The following is a 27,240-nucleotide window of genomic DNA, read 5'->3' as shown; positions in this document are numbered from 1 at the left end:
ATAGATGTACACACCGTCTTCAGTCAAGCTGAAGGCATATGAGAGCAGCAAGGAGAAGAATATGCCAAGGAGAGTTGAGGTGAGGACACAGCCCTGTTTCACACTGCTCTTTATGGAGAAGGCGTTTGAGGATGCGCCATCATACTGGACTGCGCTGCACATGTTCTTCTGGAAGGACACGGTCATATTGTGGAGCTTAGGTGGGCATCCTATCCTGTTGAGAAGTGTGTAGAGTCCTTTTCGGCTGTTGAGGTCAAAGGCCTTTGTCAGGTCTATGAGAAAATCATGTTGACTGTTGAACTCTGAGCTCTAAAGCAGCATTGTGACTCGCAATAGACCCTGTCAGCGAGTGACTGTAATCTGTGGAGAACTACACAGGAGAAGGTTTTCCCCACAGTATTCAGCAGGGAGATTCCACAGCGGTCAGGGCAGGAACCTTTGTTCTTGTAAAAGGGTCACAATGATGGAGTCGGGCATGTCTTGTGGCACAGATCCTGTTTCCCAACACTGCAAGAGAAGGCCATGAAGGTGCGTCATGAGGGATAAGTTGTGGCTGACTTCCATCACTTCTGTTGGAATTCTGCTCTCTCCTGGGGCTTTACCACACATCTGAGAGTAGATAGCGTTCTTCAGTTTATCAAGATAGGGAGGGACATCCAGCTCTTCCAGGACAGGTGGAATCTGGACACTGTCAGCTGCTGCACCAGTGACCATGTGACTTACATGTGACAGAAAGCTCAGAAACACCAGAGTCTGGTAATGCTCCTTTACAAGATAGTATGATGGTATTGGCCCTGGTTGAGTTCTGATCTCAGGGTGGATTCTGAGTGCATGCAGCTGATTATGCAAAAAATTCCCCTTCAAACAGTGCCAGATTACCAAATAGGCAGATTAGGTACCGGGCTATGCGCCCCACACCTTTTAGGGTTGAACAAAATAATTTTGATTTGATCATGAAAGAAAATTACAACAAAGCTTTTTTAGTTCAATGTTATCCTACTAGAGTGCACACACAAGGGGGGCCCCAAGATTTCTAATCCAGCTGTGCCTTCAGACCTTCACCCTCAACACTGGGGTATATGTGTTGTTGGCAGGAACAGGGATATTGGAGTATGCTAGCCACACTGCACTGCAACCCTCCTCCATGCAGTATAGTCTTAGAATGCATGAATAAGGCTATTATGTAGCTGGGGTATTTTTGGTTGCTAATAGAATTGTTTGCTTTATTTTCTTCTGTAATGAATGCCAAACAACTTTTAAAAAGAAAAAAAAAACATTGGCCAGGATATCTTGGCAAAGTTAATTCTCTGCCTTTGTGTTTTGAGCACAGCAGGAGATAGTAGGAATTAGGCAGAAAGTAATTGGCTTCTTCTTCAGCAGGTTAAAAACTGTGTTTTCTTTCCATTCACTGGGCTAGATCAACTGCGTACGTGTGATCAGAAGGAAAAGTACTGCCTGCGCAAGAAAATGCAGAGATGTGTATCTTCCTTCTCGGAGCAAATGATGCAAAAATAATATGTTCTTTTGGGACACAGCTATTAAGTAGCAAAATAGATATATGTTACTGCTGCCAACTCATGACATAACGTTTGTATGTGTTGGCAAGCAGTATGTTTGCATATGCCTGATCTAGCAGGAACAGTTCAGAGTTCTTAGTGGGACAGAAGACACAGACAGGAACTGGAAGATATGCAAAAAGAGAAACCATTAGGGAGAATCTGGTTTGCATGAATTTGGAATTCCAGCTGTACATTCTACTTCAGGAACAGCTTTATTTGCTGATTGCTGCTTTCCATTTATTCTCATGCAGCTTGTTACATTTATGAACAATTTTACCTTAAGAACTATTCATAAGCCAGAAAGAAAGAAAGAAAGAAAGAAAGAAAGAAAGAAAGAAAGAAAGAAAGAAAGAAAGAAAGAAAGAAAGCTCTCTTGGAAAAAGGATCTTTAATTTCTCAACATTTATCAAAAGAAATAATGAGGTTTTTTGGAGGGGGGAGGTAGGCTATATGCCTTCTAACTCCTGGATCCTCCCCACCTCAAACTCGCTGGTAGTTTGAAAGAAAAGGGCCAGGGTTGAAAGTTGAGCTAGAAGCTAGAAGAAAAGTGGCAGGCTGGGAAGCCAAAGAGTCAGAGTGATGTTTGAAGTCTGTTTGAATCCAAGGGTGCAACTATGGGGGAAGCAAGGCGCTCTTGAGGTGTTAATTGGGAAGGGCACATACAGTATAGATGCAGAAACAGATTTAGATACCAGCAGTCAATTCACTTTCAATATGCGCTACGTAATGGGGATGGGGTGTTCATTCTCATTCTCATTGCATGCTCGTGGTGCTGTGCAACTGTATCTGAACTGAAGCCAGCATGTTGAAGAGCTATTCTAAAACCAGATGACCTATTTCAAGACAAGAGAAGGTTACACACATAACCTACCTGCATAATTATGAAGTAAGGGCTCTCTGTTTGTAACATCACAATCAATTTAATTCATTTTGTGGCTGTCTCTAGCTTCATTAGATGATAAAAGCAGATCTTCAAGCTTGAATCCCACTGGTGTTTGTGAACATAAGATCCAGCTGCTATGCAAAATGGAACAATAAATTAAACATAATTATGCACAGTGGGCACAACCTTACCTAGGCAGCTTGTAAATGACAGGGAGGTGTCTGCCAAACATGCTTGTTTTCCACAAAGGTGACTCTGATGCATCAAAATACGGTAGTCGCCTCACCACACAGCTTAAAGTCTTTCAGATCTGAAGCTTCTACATTACCAGTTTATATTTCTTTGTTTTAATTATTATTTAATCATTTGCTGTATTCATATGATAGGAAAACATCACACGGAAGAACATCTGGGGAGTGTGGTAGACAATCATCATCATAAAACACATCGAGAAAGTTTTAATTTACTATATGTAGCCTCATCTGTATACTCAGTCATTTTATATGAAGCTTTACAGACTTCTAGAATTCCTGTGTATATAACAATATACAGATTTGAATTAAAATGTTGTTTTATCACACATGTTGTTAAGGTTGGAGCAATAAATGTTGCACTAAAAGAATCCTCCTGCGGATGAATAAAAGGAATAAAATTAGACTTCCCTTTTATATCCTCCAAGAGTTCTGAGCACTACTCATTTGCAACGCAATGAAAAAACAATAATTGACCTCTAGATTAGTATTTAAATAATAAATAGGTTAGTGAATTAATGCACTAACCTTTTACCTCAAAGACATAGTTTAAATCAATGTAATTACTAGGTACTAAAATTACAAGTGCAAAGGGGTGAGAGTGGTCATGCTCAGAGGTTCACACATCATATAATTATAGGAAAGTACTGTTATTTATTTAGCAGTTAATATAGAAAAAGGAGAACAGGCACTGCAGCTGTCCATATGCTGATGATATGTTTGTTTCAATATTGAAAATACTCTGATAGAAACAAAACCTCTATTAGTTTATTCCACTTGAAACATATCTTTAAAGTCTTGCTTTTGTAACATTAACAATTGTTCTACGTATATGTAGTGCATAATAATAACAACATGAGTATAGCAGCTTCCCTTATCCTGGTGAGAACTAACCCAGCCTCAGAACTGATAGGTTTCCAGGCACTGCCACTGCTACAACAGAGAAATTAAGGTTGTAGCATGCAAGCAGATTTCTGTGACCTGGTGGGAGATGGCAGAAGAACATTGGATTTTCAGTGGTTCTTTTTGTGACATCCTGAGCAGGGCAGTTGTAGGAGAAGCGTTTAGCTGAGACATAGAGCTCCTAACTTGTGGTTGCTTCTTAGACGCATTGCCCAAAAAAGTTTATTTTGTACATACTTTATTTATCTTGTCCCCATGTTTGTACCGAGCCTGAAGGCTAGGTCAGATATGCAAAACAACACCTTCACATAATGGACCCTGATTCTTCCTGGAAATATATTTGTGTGGAGGCTGCTATATATGAATACAGCTGCTTTCTGGGAGTAATTCCATGTTCATGATGGCTACAGAATGCACTGTCATAGCCAGCAAGAAGTTGCAACTGTATTCATAACAACATAGGAAATGTCCTCTACCATTTCTGATAGAGTGCCTTCATGGGCTACCCTGGTCACACATTACATTCTCCGCATGGATGGCATCTCATAGGGAGCATTTTTTGTGTGCCTCGTCTGCCCTTTCGTGCTTGTCAGCCTGTTAGTATAATTTATACATAATGAGATTCCAGTAGAACATCAGTCTGGGCTTCTAAAGAAGAGATTAATTCCTGGCTTTGGCTGTAGCTGTTGACTTGGGTCACCTAGCTGAGAACGCTAATTGGCAATTAACTTAGTTTAGGTCCCAGCCAAGAAGTGATAAAAAGGCATTAGTAATCTCAGTGGATAAACAGGAAGCATGTGTGAATAAGCAGAAGACTCGGAAGCCAGATTTAGAGAAGGGACAGCTGGCTCTCAAAACGACTGAGTTTTCAGAACTTGGTTATTAAAGCAGAACAAGTGGACAAACAACAAGTGAGATTTTATTGTGACAATAAACCAGTCTCCTTGGGAGGGACTGTGCAAAGAAACTAACACTTGGTTTAAAATAACCAGAACTGGATCGAGACCTACACACATTTTCACTGTGAGTTTATATCTGTTAGTTATTGGGAAACACTTCACAATGGAAGTCTGTACAGAATGGTGCCAGCTTCCATCATTCATTCATTCATTCATTCATTCATTCATTCATTCATTCATTCATTCGCATGGCTAACAAATCAAACCCAGGCTAAGGCGGATGAAGAGATGAGGCTATACAGATTGGGGTTGTCATGCAGAATGTTAAGCCTCCACTCTAGTGGTGTCCCCCTCTACTTTCTGATATATACTATAATATTTACCATTTAGCGATATGGTGCTGCACTTGGGAGATGCTGACATAAAGGCTAATACTTACTCTGCACATATGCTACTGTGTGGCCTGGTCCTAGAGGAGAGGGGAAGTTGCAATATGTCTCTTACATAGATATCCTTGCAATACACAATTCATCCCTGCCCATATGGTGAAAGATGTTTTGCTCTTAAATAATATGAAACAGTACTGAAAACCTGCACTTGTTTTACAAACACATGTGCTGCCAAGTCTTTATGCATGCATTATCTATTTGCAAAGAGGAAATGCTGAAACAAGGTGTTTAAGCATATGTATAATTCATGTAACTACAGATATATTCACATTTGAATACTTTATTGATTTAATAGCACACTGCCTGATCTTGAATCTATTTCCATCAAATGGGGTTGTCCTTCTGACTTAAGGGATCATTGGGTCAGGGCAAATCATTAGCTACTTTTGGAGGTACAGAAAATGGGCATCTCTTATCAGACTGTTAGTGGAGTTAAAACAGCCATTCAAAACGAGTGCATTAGTAGTTTATGCCTATAAGATACCATGGTAATCTTTCTTTAGTACTGCCTGTACTGTATCTGTATCCTGGTTCCTGCATCAGTCATATTTAGGAAATAAGCCCTCTCCCTCCAACCCTGTTGCATGTAATGGTGGATAAGGGCCAGTTTTGTAATTGTTGCTGATCATTTTGTTACACACCTCCCCAATCTCCACAAATGGCGCGAGATTCCAGAGGTTGCAGGTACACTTACACTGGTCTGTGCTCCCTTTGGGGACAATAAGCACAGCGGAGTCCGTGGTGTCTTTATGATATATGTTTTATTTAAATATGTAAGTAGTCAGCAACTATATGGAGAATGTGCAGAGCATTCACATCTCAAGAGGGTCCTGTTCCTCCCGAAACGTCGTGTCTGACCCTCTTTGCAGCATAAAACAGATTGCCCACCTTGTGCTCTGGCCCCCTGCTCCAGCTTGCAAAAGGGACATTTTTTCCTGTTCGCTTACCTCATTGCCCACTGTAAACCTGGAAACTTTCCCCTCTGGTATTGTCATTTGCTAGTTCTTCCCCCTCTTTGTCCTGCAGAGACTTTTGCCTTGTTGATGGCTTTCATTGATAGGTTAATGACTGGCCATCACCTTCGTTAGCATAAGCTGAACCCAGGGTACAGTGTTTTGTACGGTTTAATCAAACCTTGATTAATTCTAACTTTTAGTAAATCCAGAAATTATGGGGAAGATTATTTGGCACACAGGAATTTATGGGAACCTTGACGCCCTCCCCCAAAAAACTTATAACAGTATCCTTTGTACAGTGAGCAACAGAATGATCATTCACACTGTACTGTTAGCCCAGGGAAACACAGTATCCCTCCCTAAGAGGAAGGGCATAGAGGTGTGAAGCCCCAATATACAATTCAAGTTAGAGGTACCTTTCCCTTTAATACAACACTACTAATGAAACCTGGGGATTTCTTAACTAGTGTTTAGATGCTCTGAACCATGAAAGTGTTAACATCTTTACACAGAATGTGGATTTATCACCTGTAGAAATACTATCCTCTTTGGAAATGATAATCGGCATGCCACACTTGAAAAGAAATATTATGTAAGTCTTTTGGCAGCACATAAGTGGATAGAAATTCAAAACAATATAATCTTTAATCTGTTGCCAAATGACACTGTGTTCTTCTTAAGAGACTAACAGGTGTTAGTGGTTTCTCTTGTGAGAACCAAGACATCACCTTACTAATGATGCAAAATGGTTTCCCTGGTTCATGTAAAGTGACTGGAATTGGATTACATCTTTAATAAGAAACTGGGAATGTTTTCAGAGCTGCCCAGCTTATTGGATATAAAAGTGCATTTCTGGAGCAAAACAATTTATTTATTTTTTAAGCCTAGTGTCTCAAATCATTCATTTTGGAGATAAAGGTAATATTGTGAATTTCCTTCTTGTACAGCAATTTACCAGAAGCAGTAACATCTGTTTAAGAGAATACAGGAAATGGGTTGGGTTACTGAACTTGAGTAGAGATCACTTGCCAGCAGTGATTCTAAATTATAATTAAATTTCCTTTCTGTATCTCTAGCTGCACACAAACAATCCCAGAGATGATGCCATGATCCCTGTATCCAACAGTGATCTGGACACAGAGTCAGAGGTTGCAGGAGCTCCAGATGGGGAACTGGGTCTGGGTCAGGGCTCAGAGCTGACTGCAGAACATAGAGAAACCATTGCACCTGAGCTGGTTGGACAAAAACTCACAGAGGAACCTCCAAAACCATCAGGGCATATAGTGTCAGATTCTGGATCCTCAAAGACACCTTCCACTGAGCTTGAAGAACAAGATGCCTCCCATTTCACATCACCAGTTTCGCAGTGCCAGGAGCACACCAGGAAGTAGACTATGGAATGAAGGTGTGCCTGTCTTCAGGCCAGAGGATTGACTCTTTAAGGCTCGTAAGTTCTGTAAGGAGGTAGAACATAGAGGAGGCAGTCTGCAGACAGAGACATAAAGGACCTCAGTCTGAGTACAAAATTTGTTGGAGTAAATTGCTCACTTGGAGCTGGCTATTGTCCAGCAACCTCCTACCATCCTTGCATCTTTTTCCATAGGTTTTGGCATTGGATCAGAGCAAAACACAATTGGTAGATAGCATGGGCATAGCCAGGATTTATGATGGAGTAGTTCCAATGCCCAGGTAGCAGGCAGGATGGGGATCCCTAGCTCACACCCCATCAAAATCATGTGCCCAGGGCTGTGGTTCCCCCCAGCCCTCCCCACACTACACCCCAGGTCAGGAGTCCTTTGGTTTCTTAAAGACTAAGGGTTATATTCCATGCTGTTCCTACTGAGCAGAACTAATTTCCATTCCACACCACCTCCCCACACATCCTCAAAATCTTCTGGGAGGGAGGTTAGGGGACCCTTCAGAGCGGATTCTTGGGGTGTGTAGGGGGCTGTAGGGACAACGAGGGGGAAAGTGAAATCCTGTCATCTGAGCAGAAGTCTGCTTGCACCATATTGGATTACAGCATAACAAATTTCTTTATGACGGTTTTCATTAAAGCCCATTTTGTGAAACCTTGGTTGACATATCTAAGGTACAAGTATGGTTGAATGGCAACACAATACAAAGCATACCTTAGGTGATAATTCAATTATAGCTTAAATGTATATTACCCAGGCACAGTGATCATTTGCAGTAGCAGGAATCTTGATATTGTGGTTTTCCTGAAAAAGGCAGTAGATGCAGGATGTGAGTGTTTGGTGCTAAGTAAGCCCTGCACAATTCCACTGTGATTGAAAGTAGTAAAAATGGTTCATCAGTACAGTATAACAAATTCTGGTCTCTGCCCACCATTATGCTTAATGAGTAAGGTACGTCCCCCAAACTACACAGTTCCTGATTAAATCTTGTTTGGCAAGTAGAGAGAAATCCTAGTGGCATTTTCCACCTGCATAAACATCTTACATTGTGAACCGCCATGAGATCTACTGATGAAGGGTGGGATGATGATGATGATGATGATGATGATGATGATAAACAACCTGATACCTTCTTATTCTATTCCCTGCTATGTGACTTTTCTTGTACTCCTTATCTCTACATTTTCTTTTAGTGTTACGATGACATTTAAAATGAATATGATTCTTTTATATAGCTCCATCATGTTATCCGTTGATCATTCTCACTTTCAGATGATCTATATTTTCTTTAGTCTTCTCATCTGTGTGTTGTGATGTGAGGCCTAGTACAAGGCAAGCCTAAGGGCAGGCATAGGCAAACTCAGCCCTCCAGTTGTTTTGTGACTACAACTCCCATCATCCCTAGCTAACAGTGGTCAGGGACGATGGGAGATGTAGTCCCAAAACATCTGGAGGGCCGAGTTTGCCTATGCCTACCTAAGGGGAACAGCTCTGATGTTGCTTCACTAGCCATCAAACTCAGACTGATTTTGCTACTACATAATAGTAGCAGCTGCATCCCCACGGAAAGGTTCCTTTTCTGTCAAAGGGTCCTAGCCTGCTCTATTGCTCTTCTGCTCTAGTTGAGGGGGGGAGATTCTCTGTGTGAGTCCTCTGAGTCCAAGGACAGCAACGCCATGTCCTCAGGCCAGAGAGGAGCTTGCACCACAGGCTCATCTGGTGGAAGTGCTTCTAGGATTCTCCCTGTAAACCATTTCCCATCTGCTTCAGGGTCCTTGGCCTCATCCCCAGAAGAAGGGGAAACCAACTCCAGGATACAGACTCAAATCTTTTACAAATGCTCAACATGTAAAAGTATGAAATTCATTAGTTTTATGTGGGTGCAATACTGGTCAAAAAGCTTGAGTATTCATAACTGTGTAAAGGTGCATAAAGTTAAGGTTTTTCTATCAGCTCTTCAACTCATAGCATAGATAAAACACAATGATTAGTGCAATGTGGAGTCAGTAAAATACCATATGCCCAAACAATTCTCATGGTCTTGCATTTGTGGATATGAGTTGATGAAAATAACTAGAACATTGACATTAATTCTTTAATACAGTGTACTGTATATGTTTTTAAATTGATATAATCATGTTAGTTCAGCAGCAGTTATAAACAGGCAAGTCACAACTAATACTGTTCCTAGATTTATTATATTAGAACCTCATGTTTGTCCCCCAGCAGCTGAAATGTTATTACTACCAACCTAGGGGAGTGGGGGAATGATTTCCAAAATATGCTGAGTTCTCAACATTCATTATGTTATTTATCAGGGGGGCGGGTCCCCCACCAGTGGTAAATGGCACACCTCTCAGCTAGCTTTATTGTCTTTTCATATTTTATTTCCATTAATAATGCTTATCAGTGGAACTGAGATCCTAAGGATGCTGGCCTCGAGTATAAGGGGGTTTGCAATAAATAAATTTACAAAGTAACTGTGAGGATCAGGATGAATGCCATTAAAACTAATGTAGGTCAGATTCTGCTCATAACCTTTTACACTGTAAAAGGTAAATTGCACTCATAGAGAAAATGGGTTGGAGAAAAGAATAAGTCCACTGTAAGCAACAAATTCTGTTTTTTTCATGTAAATTATTAGCTTTCTATGATCTGTCTTATTTTTTAATTACTTTTGATAGTTCATTTTGAAAGAATTACCATATGCAACCATTGTCATTCAGTTGTTTGTACTCATTTATTTGGGATAAAGTAGCTTATTTCAGACTCGGTACAGTAACTTTTCCAACGTGTAGTTATTGTAGCAAAGTGGAAAATACAAAAACACTATTGGTTTTGAGGAAAGTATGCTAAGGAGCAGCAAGTGTGTGTGGATCATAAAAAGAAATGTTCCCTTTAACATTCTTTTTTACCTATCCTACACGCACGTGTGTGCAGTGCTGCCATACACCAAGTTGGACCACTGGTCCATCTATCTCAGCATTGACCACGCTTACTGGCAAAGATTCCCAACAATATCGGACAGGGGTCTTTCCCAGCCGTACCTGGAGATTCCAGGGATTGAACCTGAGACCTTCGGCATGTAAAGCATGTAGTTTGCCACTAAAGTATGGCCATTTCTTCCTCCTCAGCATAGGGGAAGCTGATAAGAAACTATCCTGCAAGCCTTTCTATCACTGTCCTTCATAGTGGCTGTTGGTGTACAGTATACTGCCTTCTTCAAAGTTGTGAAACAAGCAGGAACACACTCAGATCCATTCATTCCATCTTCCAGAAGGCATTGTGTGAATCAGCTCACAGCTCACAGAGTAGATTTCAAATGCTGCTGTTCTCATTTAATAATGCAGCTGCGTGGAGATCAAGGCAAATGTCTTTGAACACAAAACTTCAAAGCACAGAAAGAACTGCTTCATTTGAATAAATTCTGAGACCTTAAACTTAGGTATGGCCCCAATATTTTCAATAAGACTATTAAGACCAAGTAAGGACTGTGTGTACAAAAATGTTCAGGTGGCAAACTGGAGAGCTAGTTGCATATATGGATCTATTCACCTCTTAATGGGGCTCATGGATCATGTCAATAAAAGAACATGCCTCCAAGCAAGTAGGTGACTGACATTAATTAGTTGGAGTTAGTTCCAAGTCTTTGTAAATGCCCCAGATTATTTCACTGTTGTCTCTGGTTTTTATCACATGCAAGGAAGCCTGTAACTTTCTTTGTTAAATAAAATAAAATAAAAAATTATATTAAGGTGGAAAGCCTTAATTACATTTTTTTTCAGCCCATTGTATGGCTTGCTTTCTGGGATCTTGAATTCGTTTCTGTGTTGTGTTGATTAGCTCCTTTCTCAATCAGTGATTATTCAGGTTGAATGAAATGCAGTAACTCCTTTTTGTTGTTGTTGTTTAAAACCTTCCATCCTTAAGCCTCCAGCAGGCTATGCAAGGGAAAGGTTTGGCTGGTTAGAGCTGGGAGAAAGAAGACTCCAGTAATGCCTGGATAATAGATTAGGCAGATTAGGGAATGCTTGTTCCTTGAATGGAAAGGGGCACCTGGAATCCCCCCCTGCTTACTCTGCTTTCTTAACAGTTCCAGGTAATTGGAAAATTTTAGTATTCACTCATTGCTCAATTTAAACTAATGCAGCTTAGCTATGAGTATCACGATGTTGACTGGAGCATATAAGGATCAGTCTGTGTAGTTTACCTTGTTAAAGGAAGTAAACCAAAATTCCCTTAGCCTGCAATAAAATAAAAACAGGATTACAGAGCCAGACTAAGAAACACAATACTAAAATTAGAAATAATCGTGTCTTTTTAAATTTTTACATATGGCAATGGCTTCAGTTTTGAAACATAATATTCTCATTAGTGAAATTACAGGAGATTGTTTTGTATAATTATGTAGTTCTTGTAAGCTGTGGGGAGCAGATAATTGCAAAATAAAAATACTGCTTACACAGAAAAGTGAACTCCAATGCTTATATAGAATTTAATCTGCTTTCTAGAGATTGCCCTCTAGTGGGCACATGGGAGATACTATCACAGCAATCACTTTCCTATTTGCAACCATTGAAGAAAACATCATATAATACATGATGCTTTCACCATCCAAACACCTGGTTACAGTCAGTAGCACATGTACATGTTTTTGGGCATCTGTCTGGTCATTCCCCTTCCCATCTTCCACACAAAATTGGGAGTAAGGAAAGCATTCATCTTCAAAACAGTAGAACAATTTTTCAAACTATATAATAATTCTCACTTTGCATTATTTTATAATGAAAAGTGGGTACCAAAATTTATACAAAAAAGAAAAATTTTAACAACTTCAGTACCAAAACATTGTTACAACTGAATCAAGTTTGGCATGTTTAAGATAAGTCAGCACCTGTGTGCAGACTTTTGAATACAACTAGAGTTCTGAAGCCAAATATTATTTCAAAGAATTATGTGCACCTGCTACCTCTGCAGTTACCAGCTATGCACTTGTCCTCAACTTCGGCCCTCCAGATGTTTTTGGCCTACAACTCCCATGATCCCTAGCTAGCAGATCCAAAGGTCAGGGATGATGAGAATTGTAGTCTCAAAACATCTGCACGGCCGAAGTTAAGGAAGCCTGAACTAGGAATGAGGCTGGAGGACTCTAGGATCCTTTCAAAGCCTCACTTAACCTGCTTTCAGAAGGCAGTATGAGGGCTACAAGCGGGGCATCAAATGTTGCCGAAGGCCCCCACAAAGACATTGAGGGCTGCATGCAGCTATCGGGCTATGTGTTGGACTGCCCTGGCCTAACCCTTCTGTGACAGCCAAAGAACTAAGCCAGTCATTGCTAGAGGTTTCATTATTAGCTCAAAACCTCATAGCATATAATTTAGATACTGTCCATTTTTTAATGACTATTTGAAGGAAGATAATACGCGTAGCTGGAACTCTGATCATTGTTTCCAAAGCAATGGAAAATAATTTTGCTATAATCCTCCTCACACAGAAAATTGTATGTAGTATTTCTAAGGACTCTTGAGGAGAATTCATAGCATCATATTGTTAAGACTTCTTATATTATAAGAAGAAGAATATTATATTATATTAATTTCAAATTAATATAATGCACTGCTGTATTGGCTTATTATTAATGAAAATGATAGACCAGCAGCCCAAGATTTATTTTTAATCAGCATGAAAAATCCAGCCACCTTTCACAGAGAGACTTCATGATCTGTCAGCTCCCTTTTCCATTGTAGTTTTGCTTCCCAGGCATCTGTTTTGTCTGCCTTCATGCCCTTCAACAGCACAGAGCCCCATGTGCTGGAGCTCTTCAGACATCTGTCTTTCTAGATCAAGATCCTGATTTCCAGGCAACTCTATTCATATTCTGTTCATACTCCCTGGACTGCATCTCTTAACCCGCAGATGGAGAACTTGTGGCCATCCAAATGATGTTGGACTACAATGCTCATAGGCCATACTGGCTGGGGCTGATGGGACTTGGGAGTACAGAAACATCTGGAAAGCCAGAGATTCCCAATCCCTGTTTAAGTCCTTTATTCACCTTGTTTCTTTATTCTTAGACTCTCTGCCTTTCCAGTGTCTCTGCTGGGCTGAGATGACATCAGAGCTCACATTGTAAGAAACATTTATGCCTATGACCATCCTCATGGGGGGGGGGGATTCTTTGCAGAGCTGTTGTCATGGGAAGGATTGTCTCCATGTTGATGACACAACCAGAGTGGTGCTCCTTCACAATTTCATGGATATTCAAATACATATCCTGCTTGACAATAATGCAATGCAGAGGAAATACACCCACATTCTGTTGCTCATTGAAATATGTGTTGAATCTTTCCTTCCTTATATATATTGACATTCTCTCCAAGGACCAGACAATGAAGTGATCATGTTCTAGTTTTTCTGTACTGCCACATCAAGGATATTCACAAAATTGATGACAAATGCTTGTATCATAAAAAATGTATCATGACCACCAAGAAAACAAATAAACTTGACACAGAGATTACACTTGCCAACTATCTTAAGAAAGACTAAGTAAATGGAAGACAATAGAAGACAGGCCAGATATTAAGGAGATTAATCACTTATTTCATCAGGGAATATATGCTATTGTACATAAAATGATTAATGATAGCACCATTAAGCTTAATCAAATAAAATCATTTCCATTTTGGATTGAAGCCAAAGATGCATAATATCAGAAAGAGAAGGCTTATTTCTCATTGAATTTCAACTGGTATATAAATGGAATAAGAAGACAGACAGGGAGAAGCACATATACACATGTCCACATGCAACCCAACATTTGTGATTATGTAAATATTCTGCATCCGTGGGGTCCCTCAAATTATTTTTAAAACAAGTTAACCTATAAGACTGTGGTATATAGAAAAGCTTGTAAATATCTTATTGCTGCCTCATGTAATCTTCTCATGCTACGTGTAGCCCTGGTGAGCTCTATAAGCATATAGATCTTTCTTCTTATGTAATCCCAAATGGGGAAACCACAACTTCCATATATGGGTTTACTGGATCATAGCCTATCTTGAGTTGATGGGCAGATAGACATGTCTCCGAAGAGCAATTTCTACTTTTAAGCATGGATCACTGCTGCAGTTAGCTGCAGTTCTTAGAATTTAATTTACATGCAGTAGTACCCACTTTCACATGCACCTAATACATGCATTTGGTAATGAGAAAGGGAGCCTAATTTGGAAGAGCTCTTTTCTCTTTTTGGAGTCTCACCTGGTAAACAGAGGAATGTTGTCCTGTGTGGAATGGAGTTTGCTGCTCACCATCAGTTTCCCGCTACTCACGTGCTTAAGAGTTAGGATCAGAGAAAGCTGTCTTTGTTTCTGAAAGAAGAATAAAAAGCATTCTTTATACCAATATAAAGTAAAAAAAAAAAAAGTTGGAAAAACGCTTGCTGACAACATTTATTTGGGGGCCACAGGCACTTTCAGAATATCCGAATGCAGCCTTCTGAGACAGCTGTTGATACTCTGGCCTCAAATGTGTGAGCTTGTTAAGGAATGGCTGCTTGCAGCATAACTTATTGTAAGGATTTATTTGGTGTTATATTTCCTCAGTGAGCTCATTCAGAATGCACAGTCCAGGATGAAGAAAAGTCTCATTCCAAAGGAAGTGAAAGAATATATATTGTTTGAGGTTTAAGTGAGCATTTCACCTACCAGTACAATCATATACATTATATATACACAACTTCCGTTGGTTCACCTGCAAGGCCAAGTGAAGAAAGCTATATTCAGAATATTCCTAAACTGATGGTATTTTAACTACATTAAAAAGCAGGAGAAAGGAACCAGTAATGCACAGTTCAGCTTGAGTAATAGAGAATGAAGGCTGAAAAAAGCTCCATGTGACATTAGACTTGGAGGCAAAGAGGGAGGGAGGAAATGAGTTGTTTTTAGTGGCATCCGTCTGTTCAGGAGACAATAGAGGAGTCAAACCTTTGGTGAGTTATAGTTCCTGCTGTAGCTGTAGAGACTGATATGGGAGAGACATGTTTTGTTGCAGCGGGGTCAGATCCGGTTGTGCTGCTGCAGATGCTCTTTGGCGTTTCTTCCTTCTGCACTCCTCCCAGGAAGAAAATGAGTAGCTAATTGTTTTTCAAAGATGCTATGGAGATGTACAACTGTCATTCTTGAAATAATAATAATAATAATAATAATAATAATAATAATAATAAACTAGCATCCTATAAAGGTGCATTGTTTATGCTCAGGGAACCCTAGAGTGCAGCCTAGTGGTAAAATGGGCAGAGTGGCATAGTCACTCTCCCATATTATTGCTTTTCTTGGTTATACAGCGCTGTGTGTGTGTTCTTGCAGATCACTTACTATAACATTTGCAAATATCTGGCTATCACAGATCAATCCAAGCTACAATTGTCCCCCAAGCACAAAGCAAGAATAAGTGCATGCAGAGCAGAACCCAAGCAGCTGAACTCAAGCACAGCACAGACTGCACATCATGTATTGACAACCATGCTGTACCGTATCATAAGACAGTAAGCACTTGGAAGCTGTTTCAGAAAACATTTATGCACTGTATAGATGGGCAGTATTGAAGCTGGCAGTCTCTAGCCCGGAAAATAATCAGTGAATCCATGGCAGAGAATTCTAAACATAAGCAAAAAAAATAACTCAAGGAAGTAAGATGAGCTGTGGCAGTTAAAAGTCATGCATATGTGTTATAAGGTCGAGAAATTGGACATTTTGAAGTATACCCATTTCAGACTTGCATACTTCTGAGACCTACCCCTTCTACAAATTCACGAAAAAACCCAAATGCTCCCTTTCATACACACACACAACAGAAACACATAAACAATTTTGTTTAGGTTCACCATTCATTTGAGGATTGGTCATGTGTGGAGAGCCTTAACAACTAAAAGGAGGAACATTTGTGTACCTCTTATTATGAAGCAGTAGCTCCTTATTTTTACTTGGAGCAATCTTGATTTTTCAGTCATGCCTTCAAGAGATTTTTGTTTTGTTTTTGCCTCAACGCTAGGCCACTGAAAGTTTTAATGTATAAGGCATTATTAAGCTTTACAACTCAAAAGTGGAAACACTGGTCATATACTGTATTTATCAACCATAAACAGAATGCATGCATTATACAGCACATCTGCTGCTAGATGATGATAGAAGCCATGCCACAAGAGGAGTGAGAAGGTCAGTGATACAAGCATGGAGGTAATTATTGTTTATGGCTGCACTAATTGATGTGGAGTGCTGCTCATGGTCTATGGTGTGAGGAGTCACAGGATTCCACAGGGATTATAACATTTTTAGCTATTTCACAGCACTGTTTCACAAATGAGTTTCCTTTTGCCTCTACTTGCTAGTCTTCAACAAAAACTGTAAGATTCAAGAAATTAGGCATCATTTTATATTCACTTCATTAACTATTTCCTTTGTTTAAAAAACAACAGCAATTCACCCCCCAGGATAGAAAGAATTTTGAACTTTTTTAAAAAAAGACTGCCTATTTTAATAAAACCAAGTTTGCTTATGAGAAGCACATAGAATATTATTTCCACCAATAAATAAACTATAGTGCTTATTTTGGCAGCTGCTGCTCATTTAATAGAACACAGATGTGTGAATATATCTGTGTTTACTTTAGTGCAGGGATCACTGTAATTTATAATCACCAAGAGGCTCTATCTGTCCACAGTGATCCCACAGACATTAAGGTAGGTCACAGATGTTGGCTTCACAGCCAACCAAGTCATGGAAGCTTTTTCTATTTTGATGCAAAGAGCTTGGTTAAAGAGTCACATATTAATGGAGATTTCATGTAATTCATCTCCTTACCCGTACTTTTAGGTCTCAAGACTTGACTCATGAAGATCTAAAACTACAGCCTCCTGTGTCCATACAGCTTTCTTTTCAGTGCCAAAAATTACATAGCTAAAATGTAGGTGAAATTCTTCTGAAAAGTAAAGAAGATTCTGTTTCAATCATCCAAACCTGTTTGTTTCAGAATATTTTTCTTCCCCAAGGAAACTGGAGTCTAATCTGCAGGTCCAGTTTAATATCTGTCATCATAATAATACTTGATTTAAAGGCATACCACTGTTCCTTGGAGGAGCACAGGGTTCTATTCAACCCTTTGAGTAACTAAGAGCACCTCAGAGCTTTTCTTAAGTTATGCACTACCAATGATTATAGGCACAATCAACTGGGAAGCTCTCCTCTGCAAGTCCCATCATGATTAATTGATAGCTACGTAAAAGCTTTACTCTTGTACAACTTCAGATCACTTAGGGACTTGCACAGGATAACTTACCAGTGAATTGTACCCATTGGACCTGGGCCTTGCCTAACAAATAACTGTGGCATGAAGCCCATGAAACACCTGCTTCACACACACATAGTGAGAAAAGTATCCCTGTGCAAGCAATTTTGTGTGTGTGCATGTGGATCTCTGCCAGTATGCTATCAACGAAAACCCATTTAAAAGTCCACAGTGGGTCTTCTATGAGTGTAATAGCCTTTAATAATTTTTACTATACACTTTCCCCACATAAATATTTACCCACATCGATAATCAGATTTTATCAGCACAGGTGTAGAAAGTTCAGCTTTAAAGCAGGCGATACTCTGTTTAGAAGTAAAACACAGCAAAGCAAAAGCTGTATGTGTGATATACTGAAAAGAATCCATTTATTGAGATATCTAATTTAAGTTAAAAAGCACAAACATAATGAGTAAATGTTGTCTTTACTGGGTTTTTAAAAAAGTTTTATTTTATGTTGTGAGCTGCTCTGAGAACTTTTTTTAACATCTCCGCCAATATGTACTGCAAGCATATAATTATATAAGTAAATAAATGCATATAGATAAAGACTGTTAGTTAATACTAATTTTACAACAAAGATTTTCCCTTCAGTAAGGTTACTGCAATAAGTATATAGATCAGTTGTGTGCCAGCACAACTATGATTAGAAGTGTTGAAGCATTTCTGGTTTAGCAAACTCTGTACCAACCCCAGTGAGTTGAAGCAATGACACCAACACATGGCTAGCAAGAACAGGTGGTCTAATGGCATAGGCAAAACAGAGGAACTTGCTAGCACATAGGGGTGATGCACAACAAAACCCTGGTTTTAAAATGTAACAAGACGGGCTCCTGTGGTTGCCAGTTCAACAGGATGCCTGAACAGATTCAGCAATAAAGTACCTGACCAGGGGTAGCCAACATGGGGCCTACAAAGGCCTTCCTTGGTACCTACCCCACTGATATTAGGCTTGGAATAAGCATTTTATTGTAGTCAGTTTATTTTCCAGTTTACATATGTCCCCACAGGTTGGCAACCCTTGTGGTACACCTTTATATTTTCCAACCCAGTCAATTTGTGTACAAACAATGCCAGTTTCAGTCTACTTATAACATATGTTCAGCTCCAGTTTCCAGAGTTTTCACTGGTGCCTTGCCAGCCAACTCTCTTTTTTCAGGCTACAGCTCTCAGTAAAGGCTATTGGGACAGCAGTCCCCAATCAGAACCTTTATCAGCTGCCTTTATCCATCCTCCCGAGAACAAAATGAAGCACCGTTGGGATACTCCATCAGATACTTTGTGTAGCCTGTCACCAGATCCTTCCAACTTAATAGAACAGTAAAAGCTAGTGACTTTTTCTTTTGCTGTAAGAATTAAACCATGTGATCTACTGACAAGCGTGCTGACTCTGGATGTGGCAAAATTAGGGCAAATTTCTACCTGTCAATTAAGTATACAGTATAGCCTTAGGCAAACTGCACTCTCAAAGCCCAGCTGACCTTGCATGGTTGTTGTGGTTGTGACTGAAAAATGAAGAGATGCAAATGTAACAAACAATAAATGTCTTTATTACACTGCCAGCTCTGGTTTGCTGACAAGCTCATTTCCTGGTGCTGGAAAATAAATAAATATTGAACTGCTGGCATCCTTTAGAACCAGTGTGCAGAAGCACAAGTTTCTAGAATTATATATTCTAGAATTATATATTTTTAAAATTTCTTAAGGGCACTCCTTCAGATGTTCATAGAACAATCCAACTCCATCTAATTAATCTCTTATATTTATGATGGCTATCTGACAGCACATACAGGTAGTCTAAAACACTGAGCCTATTGGGCTTGCCGATCAGAAGGTTGGCAGTTCGAATCCCCGCAACAGAGTGCGCTCCTGTTGTTCTGTCCCAGTTCCTGCCAACCTAGCAGATTGAAAGCACGCCAATGCAAATAGATAAATAGGTACCGCTGTGGCAGGAAGGTAAACGGCGTTTCCATGCACTCTGGTTTCCGTCATGGTTTTCCGTTGTGCCAGAAGCGGTTTAGTCATGCTGTCCACATGATTCAGAAAGCTGTCTGTGGACAAATGCCGGCTCCCTCAGTCTGAAAGCGAGATGAGCGTTGCAACCCCATAGTTACCTTTGACTGGACTTAACCGTCCAGGGGTCCTTTACCTTTTTTACAGGTTCTAATTGCCTCTCAGATCAGTCAATTAGATGTGTGTCATAAATTTCCAGAGAAAGCTCATTCATGTTCAAGACTTTCTAGGCAAGTGACGACTTTCTTGCTTGACCCAGTCTAGATTTGTCTGACCCTGCTTCACCCTATTCTCCCAGCCTGCCTTGCATGTTTCTTGCCTTTTGCTTTCCTAGAAACTGACTAATGCTATGATGAATCCCACAAACTTCTCCCAGCTAGGTTCCCAGTGGGCTCCAGGTCTTTGGCCAGATCTTTGAGGAAGTCACTGTCTGCCAATAAAGAGTGGAAATTACAACTGCTTCCTCCAGAGGACATTAATTTAGGTTTACTGTAGTGAAAAGCCTGTTGCAGAAGATCTTTACAAGCCTGATATTCAGGCTTTTGTGTGTGGCATAGTACTATGTGCAGAGGAGAGCGCCCTCTGCACTATTAAAAATAGATTTAATATAATTCTTGCAGATCAACTGAAACATACCTTTGATACCTTTGAAATCTAAACTATTTTGAGATTATTTTTATTGAACAACTATTTCTAATATAGTTTGAAATCCTATGACAAGGACATTTCAAAACTCACTTTAAAAAGATCTATGGCTATACTTGGGCTTTCAGACTGTTTGACAGTGTATGTATGGATTATATATCATTTGAAAAGAAGCCGTTAGAAACAGAGAATCATGCAGCTTTTTCTAAGTTACTGCAGCTTTTGAACTTCTTCTTTCTGTTGCCCTAGGTGTTTCATTAGCACTTCAACTACAGTTGCATCGCATTAACCTTTTTATAGTTTAATGCATAAATTTAAAGTAGGACATGAAAGAAGGGTTGAAGGGTGGAGAAAAGCGATTCACAAAGAGAATGAGGAGAAATGAAATGTGAATGTAAAATATAGCTATTCCTAGCAAAATCAAAAGAGAAAAGACCTACCAGAAAATCTAAATTATAATTTTTAAATACATGATGTTATAGAATGCACTGTGGATCTGGACTCAAGCACACTTTCTTCAACAGACATATTAAGTGCATAGATTTGGAGTATGAAATTTGGTAATAGATAGCATCTGAAGTGGAAGGTTTGCTATCCTTGTACAAGACTCTTGATCTCAGGTAGGAAACAACCAGCTTTTTTTAATTCAATACACAACTTTTGTTTTTATGTTGCTATTTTTCCTTCTTCACTATACAGTCATACCTTGGTTGTCAAACGCCTTGGTAGTCGTCCGTTTTGGCTCCCGAACGTCACGAACCCAGAAGTGAGTGTTCCGGTTCATGAACATTCTTTGGAACCCGAACATCTGACGTGGCTTCTGCGGCTTCCGATTGGGTGCAGGAAGCTCCTGCACCCAATTGGAAGCCGCGCCTTGGTTTCTGAGCATTTCCGAAAGTCAAACGGACTTCCGGAATGGATTCCCTTCGGGAACCAAGGTACGACTGTATGGTGGAAGTTATTTATAAAGCATTTAAAACCATGAAGTGTTGAACATAGATTAAAAAGCAATACACACTCTGCCTGCAGATTTGCAATTTAGGACTCAGCTAAGGCTTGCCAATCAGAAGGTTGGCGGTTCGAATCCCCACAACGGGGTGAGCTCCTGTTGCTCAGTCCCTGCTCCTGCCAACCTAGCAGTTCGAAAGCACGAAGTGCAAGTAGATAAATAGGTACCGCTCTGGAGGGAAGGTAAACAGTGTTTCCATGCGCTGCTCTGGTTCACCAGAAGCGGCTTAGTCATGCTGGCCACATGGCCCAGAAGCTGTATGCCGGCTCCCTTGGCCAATAAAGCGAGATGAACACCGCAACCCCAGAGTCATCTGTGACAGGACCTAATGGTCAGAGGTCTATTTACCTTTACCTTTATTATAGCTGCAAATAAAACATTTTAACTGCATTGTAAAGTGCATTATACAAATGTGGCACTAGATGGCGATGATGAGCTATGGCAAATTCAATATATTTAAAAAGGCAATTTCACAGCGTTTTTTATATGTGTCTAGATTCCACCATTGTTAAGGATAGGACTTACTTGTAAGTGGCAAATGAGGAAATGCAAATGACAAATGCTTTCTCTTTACACACTTCTTCTGTAATATGCAAGAGTGGACCTCTTACCCCTTTGTGGAAACATATGTGTACACACCATAAATTTAAAAAAACATTTTGCCCAATGAGAATCTTGGGAAGTATAGTTTGTTAAGGATGCTGGGCATTGTAGCCTTGTGATGAGTAAACTACAGTTATGAGGATTCTTGTTTGCAAGCCACTTTGGGATTCTTTTGAATGAAAAGCGGCATAGAAATACAATAAACCAATCAAAATGTGCTTTAAAAGTACGGTGCGTATGCAGTTGATTAGTGAAGATATAATTTTTTTTAAAAGCAGAGTTCTTTAAATTAAGAACTACCAGTTCTTGTTAGTGTAGGGCAACTGCATACAAACATAATTCCAATGTCTTTGATGGGATTACATTTAAATTACATCTGAAACAGATGCATTTTTCTAACTGACCTTTATCAAACTATATCAAGTTCAGTACAAACCATTTGTGTTTTGTACTGTACTGTATTTTCAAAGAGAAACCTGAAGTTTCAGAAATTATTAAAGATGCATCAGGCTTTATTATTCAAAACATGGATGCAGAGGCTGCACTCTACCTTGAGACATAAGTTTGGATGCTCATAAAACAAGCCAAACAATTAATCCCTTCACCAAGGGATGACATGAAACCTCAACCAGGGTAGCTTCAAACACCATTAAAGGCTGTCTTTGTGCTCATTAGCACCATTGGGACGGCATTTTGTGTTGGAGGCTTTAGGTTTTACCAATTCAGCTCCAAAGAAAGTTGTTACCAGCTTGTATTCTGCAGTTCACAGGCTCTCAAAAAGAACACATTAAAACAGTTAGAATCCCCAGGGCAAATGGAGGAGATTAAGTAGCCTTCTCTTGCAACAGAATCCTGAGCAGACAAAGCTTGGTATTGTGTATTCAACACACTATCTCTTTCTAGCACTGAACTTTACTATTGTCCTTCCAGATTCTAGTTTACAAAGTGTTTGGGGGGCTTTGCGTAATGGTTCACTGGCACCACCATTGACATCCATCTGAGTGTGGGAACTTTCTGAACAGGACATAGTGCCTTCCCAAGCAGCTTGACTATTATATCAAATCTTTTTCTTGGAACTTCACCTTTTAAAAAAACTAAAAATAAATGAAAGATTCTATCCTTTTCATCTAAATAAATCTTATTACTTACTCTGTATCCATGAATATGCTATAAATGCTATAACTATATGAGCATATTTCAGATTGATTCAATTTTTTATGATATTGAGTTAAATGCTTGCAACAGTTTCCATTAAAAACTGTTTCAACTGAAAACCCTCTCTTTGTATTTCAAGCACCTTTTTATTTCTTTGAAGCAATCATATTTTCTGCTGATAGGCTTCTCATTTTTGCATCTGTTAACTAAAAAAAAAATGCTTTTCAAACTGTAGAATATGAATTTGGCAAGGAATGAAATACAATACTTTATAATAGCACAGACATTCCTATAGTGTCAGGGACTGAGTCTTGTGTACTCTTCTTCAAACTGTACATAATCTATCAGAAATATTCTAGGATAATTGATTGGTTGTAGTCCCCCCCCCTTTTTTTTTTTTTTGGTCAGTGGGTGGCTGCTGTTTATACTGTGTGCTTGCAAGGACCTCCTTGGGGAGGGCAGGATGATGCAACCCCTATTGCAGTGATCATGGGTAGAGGGAGACATTGCCATGGGGAAGTGATAAATAATCACTGAAGAGCAGAGTGAGGCTATTTACACTTTGTTCATTGCTCCTACACTTCCCATATCTGAGTTCCTGGTTGCTTATCTGCTGTGCCCACCAGCCTGGGCATACTGTTGTACTATTGTTTAATGCCAGAATGGTGCATAATAAGACTTTCTATGATTTGATCATGGATGAGGGTGCTATTCTGATGTGTATTACTGATACCTGGGTGGGTGAGCTGGGAAGGGTTCATCTAACACAGGTATTCTGCCCAGTGTCATCAGCACAGGCTGCATAGATGAGGTGGGTAGAAGCTGTGATCCACTGGACTTACCAGGAAACACCCCTGTCTTGGAACTGGCTATGAAGACCTTCACCTATTATTGGGCCAAGGAGACAGTAATCTTGGGTTGCTGTTGGCATACCATCCACCCTGCTGCCCAGCAGCTTCTCTGACTGAGCTAGCAAAGGTAGTATCAAGTATAGTGTTGGAGGAATCCAGAACAATAGTGCCTCTTGTGTTCTGGCTCAGGACTTCATAGTCTCCATGACACCCATGGGGCTGTCTGTCACTGATATGATGGAAAGGGCAGGGGATTTCAGGGGGATATCACTACATAACACTTGCTTCTGTTTCCTTACCTGATCATTTCCATGTTTTATGTGGTTTTTCATGCAACATAAAAGCCACTTCTGGAAATCTAGCAGAAGTTTAGCACTCATGTCTGTGTTAATTGCTTCCAACAAAAATCCATTTGCAATGCCATTAACCCATAAAATCACAGGAGTTGTGCGCTGTATTTTTTTCACGAGTTTTATGAATCACCGCATATGATGAAATTTGGCATGGTATCCCAGCATACAGTTATTTCCTGCCATTTCCATAGGTGAATCATGGGGGAACAGAAGCAAGTATTAAGTTCTGCAGAGAGTGGTTATTATAATGATTTTATTGCATTAGCCATGCGGCCATAGCATAATATACATAGAAATAACAACATAAAATGGGGGTGGGGAGATAAAAGTGTATGCCGTTCTGGGCGAATACTTTGAGAAAATGGGGATAACAAAGGTAACGGGAGATTTAAAACATTGAGTGACAGAGAATACAAAAAACAGGTTCGGTTGTGCGGCGTATCGACTACATCTGTGGTATTGAGGAAGGAGTTGGTGCCGCTTTCCTCTTCATCACACTAAGCAGGAAATTAGCTGTCATCTCGGTAATCCAACGGTCAGAATCCTGCAGAAGAAGGGACACTATCCAAGGCTGGATTGGGAGATGAAGCTTGTTCACGAGAGGAGTTAGGAACCGAGATCTTTCATCTGTCCAGTTGGGACAGAAGAGCATTACATGTTCCATAGTCTCCAGAACCGTGTCATTGCAGGAGCATGTTCTATTTGCGCTGGGAACTCTGGAGTAACGACCCGACAGAACTGCTGTAGGAAAACAGTTGAGACGGGCACAGGTAAAGGCCCTTCGTTTAGCCTCCGAAGGAATTGTAAAGCAGTATAGAGGGATCCCTTCAGGGGGTGGAATAGCTAGGGCTAAGCCTGAACACGGCCCTCTTGCATGGGAAGCTGTGTTAGAGAAGTCAAGTTGCTGCAGCTTCTTTTTGATTAGAGGTAGGGCTGCCGGGCTTATACACTCTAAATTAAAAACAGTTTTGCGGTTCAAATTGAGAAGAGAGCGGAATTTGAGATTAATTGTAGTTTTCCAAGGAGAATTATGAATATCTCTTAGGATCAGATTGGAGAAACCACCTCTAATTCGAGCATCCGATGGTAGTAGGTGGGAGCTGTAGGAAATGGCTCGACTCCATGCTCGTTTTACAATTGAGGGCTGGGCGAACTCAAGACGTAAGGCTGCACCTGAGACACATCTTGGGACGCCGGAAAGAGATCTCAGAAACATGTGAAGTGGGCGATCCAAGTTACCTGATATTGCTGTAGTCCATACTTCGCAGCCATATAATAGTTTAGGGACAACTTTGGCATTAAACATTTGAATTGCTGCTGGAAGGTGTTTGCCGCCCTTCTGGTGATAAAATCGGACAATGGCATTAGAGGTTGTAGTTGCAGCAAGAGAGGCAGATTGTAGATGGGTGGTCCAGGAGAGATTATAAGTAAATATTAAGCCTAGATATTTAAAGGCTTTTACCTTTTCTAAATAGCCACCTTTGATCTTAAGCGGCTCCAGCTTGAGTTTGCGGGATCGAGTGAAGTGGAGAACTTTCGATTTTTTATAATTAATACTAAGAGCTTCCACCTTACAATAGGCGATAAATGCATTAACTGCATTTGCTAGGTCCGCAGCTGTTCTGGATAAGATGACGGCATCATCCGCATAGAAAAGGGAAGCAACGGGGTGGCCTGCTAAGTGAGGAGGGTACTTAGTTGCTAGCTTCAAAGGGGAAAGGGCGTCATGAAGATAAAGATTAAACAGTAAAGGGGCCAAGAGACAACCTTGTCGGACGCCCCTGGCCGTTGGGAATGGGGTGGTAAGGTAGCCGTTGGGACCAATTCGAACGCGAGCTGTGGTGTTTGAATAAAGGGAAATAATTAGGGAAAGGAGGTGTGGATCAATTCCCAAATGGGCAAGTTTGGACCATAATCTCTGTCTAGGAATGGAATCAAAGGCGGCCTCCAGGTCCATGAAAGCGGCAAACAGGTGGCCTTGCCTTGGTGCAGTGTATTTACTGGCAAGGTGATAAAGAGTTAGACAGTGGTCCATGGTTGATGCTGACTTCCGGAAGCCAATCTGTTCTGGCGGTAGAATGTTTCTCTCATGGACCCATGAAAGAAGTTCTTCCAGTAAGACAGCGGCAAATATTTTCCCCGGAATAGATAGTAAGCTGATGGGGCGATAGTTCCTAGGGATGTTTGGCTGGCCGCCTTTGAAAATCGGGACTATTGTAGCTTCTCTCCAGGAGTCGGGGCTGTCTAAGGCGGAGGAGATAGCGGTGAATACAGAAGTCAGCTGTTCACTCCACCAGAGAGGATCAGTCAGGAAAAGGTCCAACGGGACCATGTCTGGGCCGGGGGCCTTATTCCTATGCATGGACATTATGATGTTGAAGATGCGGGTTGAGGTAAAATTTACTGAGGAGGTGGAGCTAGGAGAACGGGAACAGAGGTCCGACGGGGATTGAAGGTGATCTGTAAGATTATTTGGAGAAGCGAAACTGGCCGAATAATAAGCGATCCATTCGTCAGCGGAAATCAGGATAGCTGAATTGGGTGGTGCCGAAGGCCTAACTAAGCGCCAAAAGGAGCGGGAGTCATGCCTCTCTACAGCTGAACGAAGAGTGGACCAAACCTCAAGGATGTGTTGCTGTTTCTTGCAATGAATCATGTTTCTGTATGTCCTTTTAGTAACTAGAAGCTCTGCACGGGTTTGGGGGTCGTTGGAAAATTTGATGATTCTGACCATTTTCCTAATTCGCCTTCTTAGGACTTTACATTCCTTGTCAAACCAGGGTGATTCGGAGAAGAAGCGTTGGTGGGTAGGCGAGGTAATGGTTATGTAAGTTGTTGAAAAAGCATCAATTAATTTCCGGTATTGGTCAGCGGGCGGAATTGAGTCAGAAAGAACTGTAGGCATATCAAGTGATTTTTGTATGTCCAGGGCAAGAGAGGAGCTGAGGC

At 40.4% G+C, this 27,240-nt stretch overlaps 1 protein-coding gene and 1 long non-coding RNA gene across 3 annotated transcripts in view; one reads left to right on the top strand and one right to left on the bottom strand.

Annotated features, from left to right (window-relative positions):
• ROBO1 (roundabout guidance receptor 1) overlaps nt 1–27,240 on the top strand; it is a 571,660-nt gene that overhangs the window by 252,392 nt on the left and 292,028 nt on the right. The gene's annotated exons all lie outside the window — the stretch shown is intronic.
• Nucleotides 10,533–14,640, bottom strand: LOC310705870. The gene is made up of 3 exons (XR_014525506.1): nt 14,579–14,640; nt 11,529–11,562; nt 10,533–10,668 (listed from the first exon to the last, which is right to left on the bottom strand). It is a non-coding gene; the product is annotated as an uncharacterized lncRNA (long non-coding RNA).

This window comes from Podarcis liolepis, assembly GCF_965112155.1.
Source record: "Podarcis liolepis genome assembly, chromosome: 4".
NCBI classification, from domain to species: domain Eukaryota; kingdom Metazoa; phylum Chordata; class Lepidosauria; order Squamata; family Lacertidae; genus Podarcis; species Podarcis liolepis.
Note: the sequence above shows the minus strand (reverse complement) of the source record. Positions and strands in the feature narration are given on the sequence as shown.